At 50.6% G+C, this 14,174-nt stretch overlaps 19 non-coding genes across 19 annotated transcripts; 10 read left to right on the top strand and 9 right to left on the bottom strand.

Annotated features, from left to right (window-relative positions):
* The first annotated feature begins 189 nt into the window (after nt 1-189).
* On the top strand, nt 190-262 carry TRNAA-AGC (transfer RNA alanine (anticodon AGC)). Its single transcript has one exon. It is a non-coding gene; the product is annotated as a tRNA-Ala (tRNA).
* Nucleotides 263-862: 600 nt separating this feature from the next.
* Nucleotides 863-935, bottom strand: TRNAR-CCU (transfer RNA arginine (anticodon CCU)). Its single transcript has one exon. It is a non-coding gene; the product is annotated as a tRNA-Arg (tRNA).
* Nucleotides 936-1,939: 1,004 nt separating this feature from the next.
* Nucleotides 1,940-2,012, top strand: TRNAA-AGC (transfer RNA alanine (anticodon AGC)). Its single transcript has one exon. It is a non-coding gene; the product is annotated as a tRNA-Ala (tRNA).
* Nucleotides 2,013-2,612: 600 nt separating this feature from the next.
* TRNAR-CCU (transfer RNA arginine (anticodon CCU)) lies at nt 2,613-2,685 on the bottom strand. The gene has a single exon. It is a non-coding gene; the product is annotated as a tRNA-Arg (tRNA).
* A 694-nt stretch (nt 2,686-3,379) lies between these two features.
* TRNAA-AGC (transfer RNA alanine (anticodon AGC)) lies at nt 3,380-3,452 on the top strand. Its single transcript has one exon. It is a non-coding gene; the product is annotated as a tRNA-Ala (tRNA).
* Nucleotides 3,453-4,052: 600 nt separating this feature from the next.
* Nucleotides 4,053-4,125, bottom strand: TRNAR-CCU (transfer RNA arginine (anticodon CCU)). The gene has a single exon. It is a non-coding gene; the product is annotated as a tRNA-Arg (tRNA).
* A 694-nt stretch (nt 4,126-4,819) lies between these two features.
* On the top strand, nt 4,820-4,892 carry TRNAA-AGC (transfer RNA alanine (anticodon AGC)). The gene has a single exon. It is a non-coding gene; the product is annotated as a tRNA-Ala (tRNA).
* A 600-nt stretch (nt 4,893-5,492) lies between these two features.
* On the bottom strand, nt 5,493-5,565 carry TRNAR-CCU (transfer RNA arginine (anticodon CCU)). Its single transcript has one exon. It is a non-coding gene; the product is annotated as a tRNA-Arg (tRNA).
* Nucleotides 5,566-6,259: 694 nt separating this feature from the next.
* On the top strand, nt 6,260-6,332 carry TRNAA-AGC (transfer RNA alanine (anticodon AGC)). The gene has a single exon. It is a non-coding gene; the product is annotated as a tRNA-Ala (tRNA).
* A 600-nt stretch (nt 6,333-6,932) lies between these two features.
* On the bottom strand, nt 6,933-7,005 carry TRNAR-CCU (transfer RNA arginine (anticodon CCU)). The gene has a single exon. It is a non-coding gene; the product is annotated as a tRNA-Arg (tRNA).
* A 694-nt stretch (nt 7,006-7,699) lies between these two features.
* On the top strand, nt 7,700-7,772 carry TRNAA-AGC (transfer RNA alanine (anticodon AGC)). Its single transcript has one exon. It is a non-coding gene; the product is annotated as a tRNA-Ala (tRNA).
* A 600-nt stretch (nt 7,773-8,372) lies between these two features.
* TRNAR-CCU (transfer RNA arginine (anticodon CCU)) lies at nt 8,373-8,445 on the bottom strand. Its single transcript has one exon. It is a non-coding gene; the product is annotated as a tRNA-Arg (tRNA).
* Nucleotides 8,446-9,449: 1,004 nt separating this feature from the next.
* On the top strand, nt 9,450-9,522 carry TRNAA-AGC (transfer RNA alanine (anticodon AGC)). The gene has a single exon. It is a non-coding gene; the product is annotated as a tRNA-Ala (tRNA).
* A 600-nt stretch (nt 9,523-10,122) lies between these two features.
* On the bottom strand, nt 10,123-10,195 carry TRNAR-CCU (transfer RNA arginine (anticodon CCU)). The gene has a single exon. It is a non-coding gene; the product is annotated as a tRNA-Arg (tRNA).
* Nucleotides 10,196-11,199: 1,004 nt separating this feature from the next.
* Nucleotides 11,200-11,272, top strand: TRNAA-AGC (transfer RNA alanine (anticodon AGC)). The gene has a single exon. It is a non-coding gene; the product is annotated as a tRNA-Ala (tRNA).
* Nucleotides 11,273-11,872: 600 nt separating this feature from the next.
* TRNAR-CCU (transfer RNA arginine (anticodon CCU)) lies at nt 11,873-11,945 on the bottom strand. The gene has a single exon. It is a non-coding gene; the product is annotated as a tRNA-Arg (tRNA).
* A 694-nt stretch (nt 11,946-12,639) lies between these two features.
* TRNAA-AGC (transfer RNA alanine (anticodon AGC)) lies at nt 12,640-12,712 on the top strand. The gene has a single exon. It is a non-coding gene; the product is annotated as a tRNA-Ala (tRNA).
* A 600-nt stretch (nt 12,713-13,312) lies between these two features.
* On the bottom strand, nt 13,313-13,385 carry TRNAR-CCU (transfer RNA arginine (anticodon CCU)). The gene has a single exon. It is a non-coding gene; the product is annotated as a tRNA-Arg (tRNA).
* A 694-nt stretch (nt 13,386-14,079) lies between these two features.
* TRNAA-AGC (transfer RNA alanine (anticodon AGC)) lies at nt 14,080-14,152 on the top strand. Its single transcript has one exon. It is a non-coding gene; the product is annotated as a tRNA-Ala (tRNA).
* The last annotated feature ends 22 nt before the right edge of the window (nt 14,153-14,174 follow it).

Below are 14,174 nucleotides of genomic sequence, written 5' to 3'. Positions count from 1 at the left end.
ATCTGCAGCTTTACTTGTAGCTCCACTGAAGGTATTTTGTTTTGGGCAAAGGGGTGAGATTGTGATTTCCTCTGCGGCAGATGAAGAGAAAGGGCTTTATGCACTACAGGTCCCTGGACAGCCAAGCAAGTGTGAGCCGGAGACTGTGCTTCAGCTCTGAAGCAGTGTATCGAGAGCCTTCGAGGAGGAGGGGAATTAGCTCAGATGGTAGAGCGCTCGCTTAGCATGCGAGAGGTAGCGGGATCGATGCCCGCATTCTCCAGCAAGACGCTTTTTCTTCATTTTCACTATTTTATTCAAAACTCGCCAATCGTCGCAAATAAAGTCATGTGCTCGCTTCTGTTTTTTTTACTATCATCCTAAAAGTCTTCCGTCCACTTTCTGCTATCCCAAAGAGTCATCCGCGCGAGGGCCGGCAACAGGCGTGATACTGTGCAACAGGCGCATTGCATGGCATTGGTGACATATTCAGGAAATTCCACTTTGATGCCACCCAGGGCTGTTAACCTTTTATTTCATTTCAATACGATGCTTCGAATAATTGGTTCAAAGTGCGCAGCCTTTGCTCTTTTATTTCGTTTTCATCGGAGCAGGTCGGAGCTGGCAGAAGAGTGAGCCCTGTCTGCAGGAGCTCTGATTCCAGAAAGCATATTTTCCCTGTCTTTCTTACCACTCATCTGTGTCTCTTCGCTGACATGAGGCGTTGCTACACTCTGCAGTCTCCCGGCATTTAAAGTCTGCTACCAGCAGAGCACGTTCTGGACTTCACAGCGCCCAGCAAAGTACTAGCCTGCGCCCACCCCCTACTACCGCAAAAACCTTTTGCATGCTTTGGCAGAAGTGTGAACAAAATGCCACGAACCACCCCAGATGGGACTCGAACCCACAATCCCTGGCTTAGGAGGCCAGTGCCTTATCCATTAGGCCACTGGGGCCACTCGACAGAGAAGGGGAAAGTTCTTTCTTTTCCTCTTCTCTCACTGGAGTCACGGGTACTGGCCCACTGAAAAGGGCAAGTTGGCTCACGTCCAAAGCTGCAGTGTCCCAGCACACGCGGGCAAAAGGCACCTGCTTGCACTCGGCTGGACACTTCCGCTTTATGGGACACACGATGGAAAGTGGACTCAATTCCCAGACCTAACTCTTACCTGTTTGGTATTCTGACGCTCGATTGTAAAATATGGCCAGCTGGTAAAAATGACAAAGGGCATTTTATCATTGCCTTATCCATTAGGCCACTGGGGCCACTCGACAGAGAAGGGGAAAGTTCTTTCTTTTCCTCTTCTCTCACTGGAGTCACGGGTACTGGCCCACTGAAAAGGGCAAGTTGGCTCACGTCCAAAGCTGCAGTGTCCCAGCACACGCGGGCAAAAGGCACCTGCTTGCACTCGGCTGGACACTTCCGCTTTATGGGACACACGATGGAAAGTGGACTCAATTCCCAGACCTAACTCTTACCTGTTTGGTATTCTGACGCTCGATTGTAAAATATGGCCAGCTGGTAAAAATGACAAAGGGCACTCCAGCGCTGGTCCTTTGGCTGCAGGCGGCGTGTCAGCGGCCTAAAACAGCAAGAAATAGCGAGAGAAATAAAGTGAGAAGCAAGCACCTTTTCAATTGGGCTCTCGGGTCTATGGGACTGGCGTGCAGCCTCTTGATCACAAGCGCAGGTCCAGCGTGAAAGGGCGTGGGAGTGGAGTCACTCTGCTATTAATACCTGGTTGGCCAATCCTCGTTGCAATGGATGGCCATCTGCAGCTTTACTTGTAGCTCCACTGAAGGTATTTTGTTTTGGGCAAAGGGGTGAGATTGTGATTTCCTCTGCCGCAGATGAAGAGAAAGGGCTTTATGCACTACAGGTCCCTGGACAGCCAAGCAAGTGTGAGCCGGAGACTGTGCTTCAGCTCTGAAGCAGTGTATCGAGAGCCTTCGAGGAGGAGGGGAATTAGCTCAGATGGTAGAGCGCTCGCTTAGCATGCGAGAGGTAGCGGGATCGATGCCCGCATTCTCCAGCAAGACGCTTTTTCTTCATTTTCACTATTTTATTCAAAACTCGCCAATCGTCGCAAATAAAGTCATGTGCTCGCTTCTGTTTTTTTTACTATCATCCTAAAAGTCTTCCGTCCACTTTCTGCTATCCCAAAGAGTCATCCGCGCGAGGGCCGGCAACAGGCGTGATACTGTGCAACAGGCGCATTGCATGGCATTGGTGACATATTCAGGAAATTCCACTTTGATGCCACCCAGGGCTGTTAACCTTTTATTTCATTTCAATACGATGCTTCGAATAATTGGTTCAAAGTGCGCAGCCTTTGCTCTTTTATTTCGTTTTCATCGGAGCAGGTCGGAGCTGGCAGAAGAGTGAGCCCTGTCTGCAGGAGCTCTGATTCCAGAAAGCATATTTTCCCTGTCTTTCTTACCACTCATCTGTGTCTCTTCGCTGACATGAGGCGTTGCTACACTCTGCAGTCTCCCGGCATTTAAAGTCTGCTACCAGCAGAGCACGTTCTGGACTTCACAGCGCCCAGCAAAGTACTAGCCTGCGCCCACCCCCTACTACCGCAAAAACCTTTTGCATGCTTTGGCAGAAGTGTGAACAAAATGCCACGAACCACCCCAGATGGGACTCGAACCCACAATCCCTGGCTTAGGAGGCCAGTGCCTTATCCATTAGGCCACTGGGGCCACTCGACAGAGAAGGGGAAAGTTCTTTCTTTTCCTCTTCTCTCACTGGAGTCACGGGTACTGGCCCACTGAAAAGGGCAAGTTGGCTCACGTCCAAAGCTGCAGTGTCCCAGCACACGCGGGCAAAAGGCACCTGCTTGCACTCGGCTGGACACTTCCGCTTTATGGGACACACGATGGAAAGTGGACTCAATTCCCAGACCTAACTCTTACCTGTTTGGTATTCTGACGCTCGATTGTAAAATATGGCCAGCTGGTAAAAATGACAAAGGGCACTCCAGCGCTGGTCCTTTGGCTGCAGGCGGCGTGTCAGCGGCCTAAAACAGCAAGAAATAGCGAGAGAAATAAAGTGAGAAGCAAGCACCTTTTCAATTGGGCTCTCGGGTCTATGGGACTGGCGTGCAGCCTCTTGATCACAAGCGCAGGTCCAGCGTGAAAGGGCGTGGCAGTGGAGTCACTCTGCTATTAATACCTGGTTGGCCAATCCTCGTTGCAATGGATGGCCATCTGCAGCTTTACTTGTAGCTCCACTGAAGGTATTTTGTTTTGGGCAAAGGGGTGAGATTGTGATTTCCTCTGCCGCAGATGAAGAGAAAGGGCTTTATGCACTACAGGTCCCTGGACAGCCAAGCAAGTGTGAGCCGGAGATTGTGCTTCAGCTCTGAAGCAGTGTATCGAGAGCCTTCGAGGAGGAGGGGAATTAGCTCAGATGGTAGAGCGCTCGCTTAGCATGCGAGAGGTAGCGGGATCGATGCCCGCATTCTCCAGCAAGACGCTTTTTCTTCATTTTCACTATTTTATTCAAAACTCGCCAATCGTCGCAAATAAAGTCATGTGCTCGCTTCTGTTTTTTTTACTATCATCCTAAAAGTCTTCCGTCCACTTTCTGCTATCCCAAAGAGTCACCCGCGCGAGGGCCGGCAACAGGCGTGATACTGTGCAACAGGCGCATTGCATGGCATTGGTGACATATTCAGGAAATTCCACTTTGATGCCACCCAGGGCTGTTAACCTTTTATTTCATTTCAATACGATGCTTCGAATAATTGGTTCAAAGTGCGCAGCCTTTGCTCTTTTATTTCGTTTTCATCGGAGCAGGTCGGAGCTGGCAGAAGAGTGAGCCCTGTCTGCAGGAGCTCTGATTCCAGAAAGCATATTTTCCCTGTCTTTCTTACCACTCATCTGTGTCTCTTCGCTGACATGAGGCGTTGCTACACTCTGCAGTCTCCCGGCATTTAAAGTCTGCTACCAGCAGAGCACGTTCTGGACTTCACAGCGCCCAGCAAAGTACTAGCCTGCGCCCACCCCCTACTACCTCAAAAACCTTTTGCATGCTTTGGCAGAAGTGTGAACAAAATGCCACGAACCACCCCAGATGGGACTCGAACCCACAATCCCTGGCTTAGGAGGCCAGTGCCTTATCCATTAGGCCACTGGGGCAACTCGACAGAGAAGGGGAAAGTTCTTTCTTTTCCTCTTCTCTCACTGGAGTCACGGGTACTGGCCCACTGAAAAGGGCAAGTTGGCTCACGTCCAAAGCTGCAGTGTCCCAGCACACGCGGGCAAGAGGCACCTGCTTGCACTCGGCTGGACACTTCCGCTTTATGGGACACACGATGGAAAGTGGACTCAATTCCCAGACCTAACTCTTACCTGTTTGGTATTCTGACGCTCGATTGTAAAATATGGCCAGCTGGTAAAAATGACAAAGGGCACTCCAGCGCTGGTCCTTTGGCTGCAGGCGGCGTGTCAGCGGCCTAAAACAGCAAGAAATAGCGAGAGAAATAAAGTGAGAAGCAAGCACCTTTTCAATTGGGCTCTCGGGTCTATGGGACTGGCGTGCAGCCTCTTGATCACAAGCGCAGGTCCAGCGTGAAAGGGCGTGGGAGTGGAGTCACTCTGCTATTAATACCTGGTTGGCCAATCCTCGTTGCAATGGATGGCCATCTGCAGCTTTACTTGTAGCTCCACTGAAGGTATTTTGTTTTGGGCAAAGGGGTGAGATTGTGATTTCCTCTGCGGCAGATGAAGAGAAAGGGCTTTATGCACTACAGGTCCCTGGACAGCCAAGCAAGTGTGAGCCGGAGACTGTGCTTCAGCTCTGAAGCAGTGTATCGAGAGCCTTCGAGGAGGAGGGGAATTAGCTCAGATGGTAGAGCGCTCGCTTAGCATGCGAGAGGTAGCGGGATCGATGCCCGCATTCTCCAGCAAGACGCTTTTTCTTCATTTTCACTATTTTATTCAAAACTCGCCAATCGTCGCAAATAAAGTCATGTGCTCGCTTCTGTTTTTTTTACTATCATCCTAAAAGTCTTCCGTCCACTTTCTGCTATCCCAAAGAGTCATCCGCGCGAGGGCCGGCAACAGGCGTGATACTGTGCAACAGGCGCATTGCATGGCATTGGTGACATATTCAGGAAATTCCACTTTGATGCCACCCAGGGCTGTTAACCTTTTATTTCATTTCAATACGATGCTTCGAATAATTGGTTCAAAGTGCGCAGCCTTTGCTCTTTTATTTCGTTTTCATCGGAGCAGGTCGGAGCTGGCAGAAGAGTGAGCCCTGTCTGCAGGAGCTCTGATTCCAGAAAGCATATTTTCCCTGTCTTTCTTACCACTCATCTGTGTCTCTTCGCTGACATGAGGCGTTGCTACACTCTGCAGTCTCCCGGCATTTAAAGTCTGCTACCAGCAGAGCACGTTCTGGACTTCACAGCGCCCAGCAAAGTACTAGCCTGCGCCCACCCCCTACTACCGCAAAAACCTTTTGCATGCTTTGGCAGAAGTGTGAACAAAATGCCACGAACCACCCCAGATGGGACTCGAACCCACAATCCCTGGCTTAGGAGGCCAGTGCCTTATCCATTAGGCCACTGGGGCCACTCGACAGAGAAGGGGAAAGTTCTTTCTTTTCCTCTTCTCTCACTGGAGTCACGGGTACTGGCCCACTGAAAAGGGCAAGTTGGCTCACGTCCAAAGCTGCAGTGTCCCAGCACACGCGGGCAAAAGGCACCTGCTTGCACTCGGCTGGACACTTCCGCTTTATGGGACACACGATGGAAAGTGGACTCAATTCCCAGACCTAACTCTTACCTGTTTGGTATTCTGACGCTCGATTGTAAAATATGGCCAGCTGGTAAAAATGACAAAGGGCACTCCAGCGCTGGTCCTTTGGCTGCAGGCGGCGTGTCAGCGGCCTAAAACAGCAAGAAATAGCGAGAGAAATAAAGTGAGAAGCAAGCACCTTTTCAATTGGGCTCTCGGGTCTATGGGACTGGCGTGCAGCCTCTTGATCACAAGCGCAGGTCCAGCGTGAAAGGGCGTGGCAGTGGAGTCACTCTGCTATTAATACCTGGTTGGCCAATCCTCGTTGCAATGGATGGCCATCTGCAGCTTTACTTGTAGCTCCACTGAAGGTATTTTGTTTTGGGCAAAGGGGTGAGATTGTGATTTCCTCTGCCGCAGATGAAGAGAAAGGGCTTTATGCACTACAGGTCCCTGGACAGCCAAGCAAGTGTGAGCCGGAGATTGTGCTTCAGCTCTGAAGCAGTGTATCGAGAGCCTTCGAGGAGGAGGGGAATTAGCTCAGATGGTAGAGCGCTCGCTTAGCATGCGAGAGGTAGCGGGATCGATGCCCGCATTCTCCAGCAAGACGCTTTTTCTTCATTTTCACTATTTTATTCAAAACTCGCCAATCGTCGCAAATAAAGTCATGTGCTCGCTTCTGTTTTTTTTACTATCATCCTAAAAGTCTTCCGTCCACTTTCTGCTATCCCAAAGAGTCACCCGCGCGAGGGCCGGCAACAGGCGTGATACTGTGCAACAGGCGCATTGCATGGCATTGGTGACATATTCAGGAAATTCCACTTTGATGCCACCCAGGGCTGTTAACCTTTTATTTCATTTCAATACGATGCTTCGAATAATTGGTTCAAAGTGCGCAGCCTTTGCTCTTTTATTTCGTTTTCATCGGAGCAGGTCGGAGCTGGCAGAAGAGTGAGCCCTGTCTGCAGGAGCTCTGATTCCAGAAAGCATATTTTCCCTGTCTTTCTTACCACTCATCTGTGTCTCTTCGCTGACATGAGGCGTTGCTACACTCTGCAGTCTCCCGGCATTTAAAGTCTGCTACCAGCAGAGCACGTTCTGGACTTCACAGCGCCCAGCAAAGTACTAGCCTGCGCCCACCCCCTACTACCTCAAAAACCTTTTGCATGCTTTGGCAGAAGTGTGAACAAAATGCCACGAACCACCCCAGATGGGACTCGAACCCACAATCCCTGGCTTAGGAGGCCAGTGCCTTATCCATTAGGCCACTGGGGCAACTCGACAGAGAAGGGGAAAGTTCTTTCTTTTCCTCTTCTCTCACTGGAGTCACGGGTACTGGCCCACTGAAAAGGGCAAGTTGGCTCACGTCCAAAGCTGCAGTGTCCCAGCACACGCGGGCAAGAGGCACCTGCTTGCACTCGGCTGGACACTTCCGCTTTATGGGACACACGATGGAAAGTGGACTCAATTCCCAGACCTAACTCTTACCTGTTTGGTATTCTGACGCTCGATTGTAAAATATGGCCAGCTGGTAAAAATGACAAAGGGCACTCCAGCGCTGGTCCTTTGGCTGCAGGCGGCGTGTCAGCGGCCTAAAACAGCAAGAAATAGCGAGAGAAATAAAGTGAGAAGCAAGCACCTTTTCAATTGGGCTCTCGGGTCTATGGGACTGGCGTGCAGCCTCTTGATCACAAGCGCAGGTCCAGCGTGAAAGGGCGTGGGAGTGGAGTCACTCTGCTATTAATACCTGGTTGGCCAATCCTCGTTGCAATGGATGGCCATCTGCAGCTTTACTTGTAGCTCCACTGAAGGTATTTTGTTTTGGGCAAAGGGGTGAGATTGTGATTTCCTCTGCGGCAGATGAAGAGAAAGGGCTTTATGCACTACAGGTCCCTGGACAGCCAAGCAAGTGTGAGCCGGAGACTGTGCTTCAGCTCTGAAGCAGTGTATCGAGAGCCTTCGAGGAGGAGGGGAATTAGCTCAGATGGTAGAGCGCTCGCTTAGCATGCGAGAGGTAGCGGGATCGATGCCCGCATTCTCCAGCAAGACGCTTTTTCTTCATTTTCACTATTTTATTCAAAACTCGCCAATCGTCGCAAATAAAGTCATGTGCTCGCTTCTGTTTTTTTTACTATCATCCTAAAAGTCTTCCGTCCACTTTCTGCTATCCCAAAGAGTCATCCGCGCGAGGGCCGGCAACAGGCGTGATACTGTGCAACAGGCGCATTGCATGGCATTGGTGACATATTCAGGAAATTCCACTTTGATGCCACCCAGGGCTGTTAACCTTTTATTTCATTTCAATACGATGCTTCGAATAATTGGTTCAAAGTGCGCAGCCTTTGCTCTTTTATTTCGTTTTCATCGGAGCAGGTCGGAGCTGGCAGAAGAGTGAGCCCTGTCTGCAGGAGCTCTGATTCCAGAAAGCATATTTTCCCTGTCTTTCTTACCACTCATCTGTGTCTCTTCGCTGACATGAGGCGTTGCTACACTCTGCAGTCTCCCGGCATTTAAAGTCTGCTACCAGCAGAGCACGTTCTGGACTTCACAGCGCCCAGCAAAGTACTAGCCTGCGCCCACCCCCTACTACCGCAAAAACCTTTTGCATGCTTTGGCAGAAGTGTGAACAAAATGCCACGAACCACCCCAGATGGGACTCGAACCCACAATCCCTGGCTTAGGAGGCCAGTGCCTTATCCATTAGGCCACTGGGGCCACTCGACAGAGAAGGGGAAAGTTCTTTCTTTTCCTCTTCTCTCACTGGAGTCACGGGTACTGGCCCACTGAAAAGGGCAAGTTGGCTCACGTCCAAAGCTGCAGTGTCCCAGCACACGCGGGCAAAAGGCACCTGCTTGCACTCGGCTGGACACTTCCGCTTTATGGGACACACGATGGAAAGTGGACTCAATTCCCAGACCTAACTCTTACCTGTTTGGTATTCTGACGCTCGATTGTAAAATATGGCCAGCTGGTAAAAATGACAAAGGGCATTTTATCATTGCCTTATCCATTAGGCCACTGGGGCCACTCGACAGAGAAGGGGAAAGTTCTTTCTTTTCCTCTTCTCTCACTGGAGTCACGGGTACTGGCCCACTGAAAAGGGCAAGTTGGCTCACGTCCAAAGCTGCAGTGTCCCAGCACACGCGGGCAAAAGGCACCTGCTTGCACTCGGCTGGACACTTCCGCTTTATGGGACACACGATGGAAAGTGGACTCAATTCCCAGACCTAACTCTTACCTGTTTGGTATTCTGACGCTCGATTGTAAAATATGGCCAGCTGGTAAAAATGACAAAGGGCACTCCAGCGCTGGTCCTTTGGCTGCAGGCGGCGTGTCAGCGGCCTAAAACAGCAAGAAATAGCGAGAGAAATAAAGTGAGAAGCAAGCACCTTTTCAATTGGGCTCTCGGGTCTATGGGACTGGCGTGCAGCCTCTTGATCACAAGCGCAGGTCCAGCGTGAAAGGGCGTGGGAGTGGAGTCACTCTGCTATTAATACCTGGTTGGCCAATCCTCGTTGCAATGGATGGCCATCTGCAGCTTTACTTGTAGCTCCACTGAAGGTATTTTGTTTTGGGCAAAGGGGTGAGATTGTGATTTCCTCTGCGGCAGATGAAGAGAAAGGGCTTTATGCACTACAGGTCCCTGGACAGCCAAGCAAGTGTGAGCCGGAGACTGTGCTTCAGCTCTGAAGCAGTGTATCGAGAGCCTTCGAGGAGGAGGGGAATTAGCTCAGATGGTAGAGCGCTCGCTTAGCATGCGAGAGGTAGCGGGATCGATGCCCGCATTCTCCAGCAAGACGCTTTTTCTTCATTTTCACTATTTTATTCAAAACTCGCCAATCGTCGCAAATAAAGTCATGTGCTCGCTTCTGTTTTTTTTACTATCATCCTAAAAGTCTTCCGTCCACTTTCTGCTATCCCAAAGAGTCATCCGCGCGAGGGCCGGCAACAGGCGTGATACTGTGCAACAGGCGCATTGCATGGCATTGGTGACATATTCAGGAAATTCCACTTTGATGCCACCCAGGGCTGTTAACCTTTTATTTCATTTCAATACGATGCTTCGAATAATTGGTTCAAAGTGCGCAGCCTTTGCTCTTTTATTTCGTTTTCATCGGAGCAGGTCGGAGCTGGCAGAAGAGTGAGCCCTGTCTGCAGGAGCTCTGATTCCAGAAAGCATATTTTCCCTGTCTTTCTTACCACTCATCTGTGTCTCTTCGCTGACATGAGGCGTTGCTACACTCTGCAGTCTCCCGGCATTTAAAGTCTGCTACCAGCAGAGCACGTTCTGGACTTCACAGCGCCCAGCAAAGTACTAGCCTGCGCCCACCCCCTACTACCGCAAAAACCTTTTGCATGCTTTGGCAGAAGTGTGAACAAAATGCCACGAACCACCCCAGATGGGACTCGAACCCACAATCCCTGGCTTAGGAGGCCAGTGCCTTATCCATTAGGCCACTGGGGCCACTCGACAGAGAAGGGGAAAGTTCTTTCTTTTCCTCTTCTCTCACTGGAGTCACGGGTACTGGCCCACTGAAAAGGGCAAGTTGGCTCACGTCCAAAGCTGCAGTGTCCCAGCACACGCGGGCAAAAGGCACCTGCTTGCACTCGGCTGGACACTTCCGCTTTATGGGACACACGATGGAAAGTGGACTCAATTCCCAGACCTAACTCTTACCTGTTTGGTATTCTGACGCTCGATTGTAAAATATGGCCAGCTGGTAAAAATGACAAAGGGCATTTTATCATTGCCTTATCCATTAGGCCACTGGGGCCACTCGACAGAGAAGGGGAAAGTTCTTTCTTTTCCTCTTCTCTCACTGGAGTCACGGGTACTGGCCCACTGAAAAGGGCAAGTTGGCTCACGTCCAAAGCTGCAGTGTCCCAGCACACGCGGGCAAAAGGCACCTGCTTGCACTCGGCTGGACACTTCCGCTTTATGGGACACACGATGGAAAGTGGACTCAATTCCCAGACCTAACTCTTACCTGTTTGGTATTCTGACGCTCGATTGTAAAATATGGCCAGCTGGTAAAAATGACAAAGGGCACTCCAGCGCTGGTCCTTTGGCTGCAGGCGGCGTGTCAGCGGCCTAAAACAGCAAGAAATAGCGAGAGAAATAAAGTGAGAAGCAAGCACCTTTTCAATTGGGCTCTCGGGTCTATGGGACTGGCGTGCAGCCTCTTGATCACAAGCGCAGGTCCAGCGTGAAAGGGCGTGGCAGTGGAGTCACTCTGCTATTAATACCTGGTTGGCCAATCCTCGTTGCAATGGATGGCCATCTGCAGCTTTACTTGTAGCTCCACTGAAGGTATTTTGTTTTGGGCAAAGGGGTGAGATTGTGATTTCCTCTGCCGCAGATGAAGAGAAAGGGCTTTATGCACTACAGGTCCCTGGACAGCCAAGCAAGTGTGAGCCGGAGACTGTGCTTCAGCTCTGAAGCAGTGTATCGAGAGCCTTCGAGGAGGAGGGGAATTAGCTCAGATGGTAGAGCGCTCGCTTAGCATGCGAGAGGTAGCGGGATCGATGCCCGCATTCTCCAGCAAGACGCTTTTTCTTCATTTTCACTATTTTATTCAAAACTCGCCAATCGTCGCAAATAAAGTCATGTGCTCGCTTCTGTTTTTTTTACTATCATCCTAAAAGTCTTCCGTCCACTTTCTGCTATCCCAAAGAGTCATCCGCGCGAGGGCCGGCAACAGGCGTGATACTGTGCAACAGGCGCATTGCATGGCATTGGTGACATATTCAGGAAATTCCACTTTGATGCCACCCAGGGCTGTTAACCTTTTATTTCATTTCAATAAGATGCTTCGAATAATTGGTTCAAAGTGCGCAGCCTTTGCTCTTTTATTTCGTTTTCATCGGAGCAGGTCGGAGCTGGCAGAAGAGTGAGCCCTGTCTGCAGGAGCTCTGATTCCAGAAAGCATATTTTCCCTGTCTTTCTTACCACTCATCTGTGTCTCTTCGCTGACATGAGGCGTTGCTACACTCTGCAGTCTCCCGGCATTTAAAGTCTGCTACCAGCAGAGCACGTTCTGGACTTCACAGCGCCCAGCAAAGTACTAGCCTGCGCCCACCCCCTACTACCGCAAAAACCTTTTGCATGCTTTGGCAGAAGTGTGAACAAAATGCCACGAACCACCCCAGATGGGACTCGAACCCACAATCCCTGGCTTAGGAGGCCAGTGCCTTATCCATTAGGCCACTGGGGCCACTCGACAGAGAAGGGGAAAGTTCTTTCTTTTCCTCTTCTCTCACTGGAGTCACGGGTACTGGCCCACTGAAAAGGGCAAGTTGGCTCACGTCCAAAGCTGCAGTGTCCCAGCACACGCGGGCAAAAGGCACCTGCTTGCACTCGGCTGGACACTTCCGCTTTATGGGACACACGATGGAAAGTGGACTCAATTCCCAGACCTAACTCTTACCTGTTTGGTATTCTGACGCTCGATTGTAAAATATGGCCAGCTGGTAAAAATGACAAAGGGCACTCCAGCGCTGGTCCTTTGGCTGCAGGCGGCGTGTCAGCGGCCTAAAACAGCAAGAAATAGCGAGAGAAATAAAGTGAGAAGCAAGCACCTTTTCAATTGGGCTCTCGGGTCTATGGGACTGGCGTGCAGCCTCTTGATCACAAGCGCAGGTCCAGCGTGAAAGGGCGTGGCAGTGGAGTCACTCTGCTATTAATACCTGGTTGGCCAATCCTCGTTGCAATGGATGGCCATCTGCAGCTTTACTTGTAGCTCCACTGAAGGTATTTTGTTTTGGGCAAAGGGGTGAGATTGTGATTTCCTCTGCCGCAGATGAAGAGAAAGGGCTTTATGCACTACAGGTCCCTGGACAGCCAAGCAAGTGTGAGCCGGAGATTGTGCTTCAGCTCTGAAGCAGTGTATCGAGAGCCTTCGAGGAGGAGGGGAATTAGCTCAGATGGTAGAGCGCTCGCTTAGCATGCGAGAGGTAGAGGGATCGATGCCCGCATTCTCCAGCAAGACGCTTTTTCTTCATTTTCACTATTTTATTCAAAACTCGCCAATCGTCGCAAATAAAGTCATGTGCTCGCTTCTGTTTTTTTTACTATCATCCTAAAAGTCTTCCGTCCACTTTCTGCTATCCCAAAGAGTCACCCGCGCGAGGGCCGGCAACAGGCGTGATACTGTGCAACAGGCGCATTGCATGGCATTGGTGACATATTCAGGAAATTCCACTTTGATGCCACCCAGGGCTGTTAACCTTTTATTTCATTTCAATACGATGCTTCGAATAATTGGTTCAAAGTGCGCAGCCTTTGCTCTTTTATTTCGTTTTCATCGGAGCAGGTCGGAGCTGGCAGAAGAGTGAGCCCTGTCTGCAGGAGCTCTGATTCCAGAAAGCATATTTTCCCTGTCTTTCTTACCACTCATCTGTGTCTCTTCGCTGACATGAGGCGTTGCTACACTCTGCAGTCTCCCGGCATTTAAAGTCTGCTACCAGCAGAGCACGTTCTGGACTTCACAGCGCCCAGCAAAGTACTAGCCTGCGCCCACCCCCTACTACCTCAAAAACCTTTTGCATGCTTTGGCAGAAGTGTGAACAAAATGCCACGAACCACCCCAGATGGGACTCGAACCCACAATCCCTGGCTTAGGAGGCCAGTGCCTTATCCATTAGGCCACTGGGGCCACTCGACAGAGAAGGGGAAAGTTCTTTCTTTTCCTCTTCTCTCACTGGAGTCACGGGTACTGGCCCACTGAAAAGGGCAAGTTGGCTCACGTCCAAAGCTGCAGTGTCCCAGCACACGCGGGCAAAAGGCACCTGCTTGCACTCGGCTGGACACTTCCGCTTTATGGGACACACGATGGAAAGTGGACTCAATTCCCAGACCTAACTCTTACCTGTTTGGTATTCTGACGCTCGATTGTAAAATATGGCCAGCTGGTAAAAATGACAAAGGGCACTCCAGCGCTGGTCCTTTGGCTGCAGGCGGCGTGTCAGCGGCCTAAAACAGCAAGAAATAGCGAGAGAAATAAAGTGAGAAGCAAGCACCTTTTCAATTGGGCTCTCGGGTCTATGGGACTGGCGTGCAGCCTCTTGATCACAAGCGCAGGTCCAGCGTGAAAGGGCGTGGGAGTGGAGTCACTCTGCTATTAATACCTGGTTGGCCAATCCTCGTTGCAATGGATGGCCATCTGCAGCTTTACTTGTAGCTCCACTGAAGGTATTTTGTTTTGGGCAAAGGGGTGAGATTGTGATTTCCTCTGCGGCAGATGAAGAGAAAGGGCTTTATGCACTACAGGTCCCTGGACAGCCAAGCAAGTGTGAGCCGGAGACTGTGCTTCAGCTCTGAAGCAGTGTATCGAGAGCCTTCGAGGAGGAGGGGAATTAGCTCAGATGGTAGAGCGCTCGCTTAGCATGCGAGAGGTAGCGGGATCGATGCCCGCATTCTCCAGCAAGACGCTTTTTCTTCATTT

The sequence above is a fragment of the Ambystoma mexicanum genome, chromosome 5q (assembly GCF_040938575.1).
Source record: "Ambystoma mexicanum isolate Mex_15411 chromosome 5q, UKY_AmexF1_1, whole genome shotgun sequence".
NCBI classification, from domain to species: domain Eukaryota; kingdom Metazoa; phylum Chordata; class Amphibia; order Caudata; family Ambystomatidae; genus Ambystoma; species Ambystoma mexicanum.
Note: the sequence above shows the minus strand (reverse complement) of the source record. Positions and strands in the feature narration are given on the sequence as shown.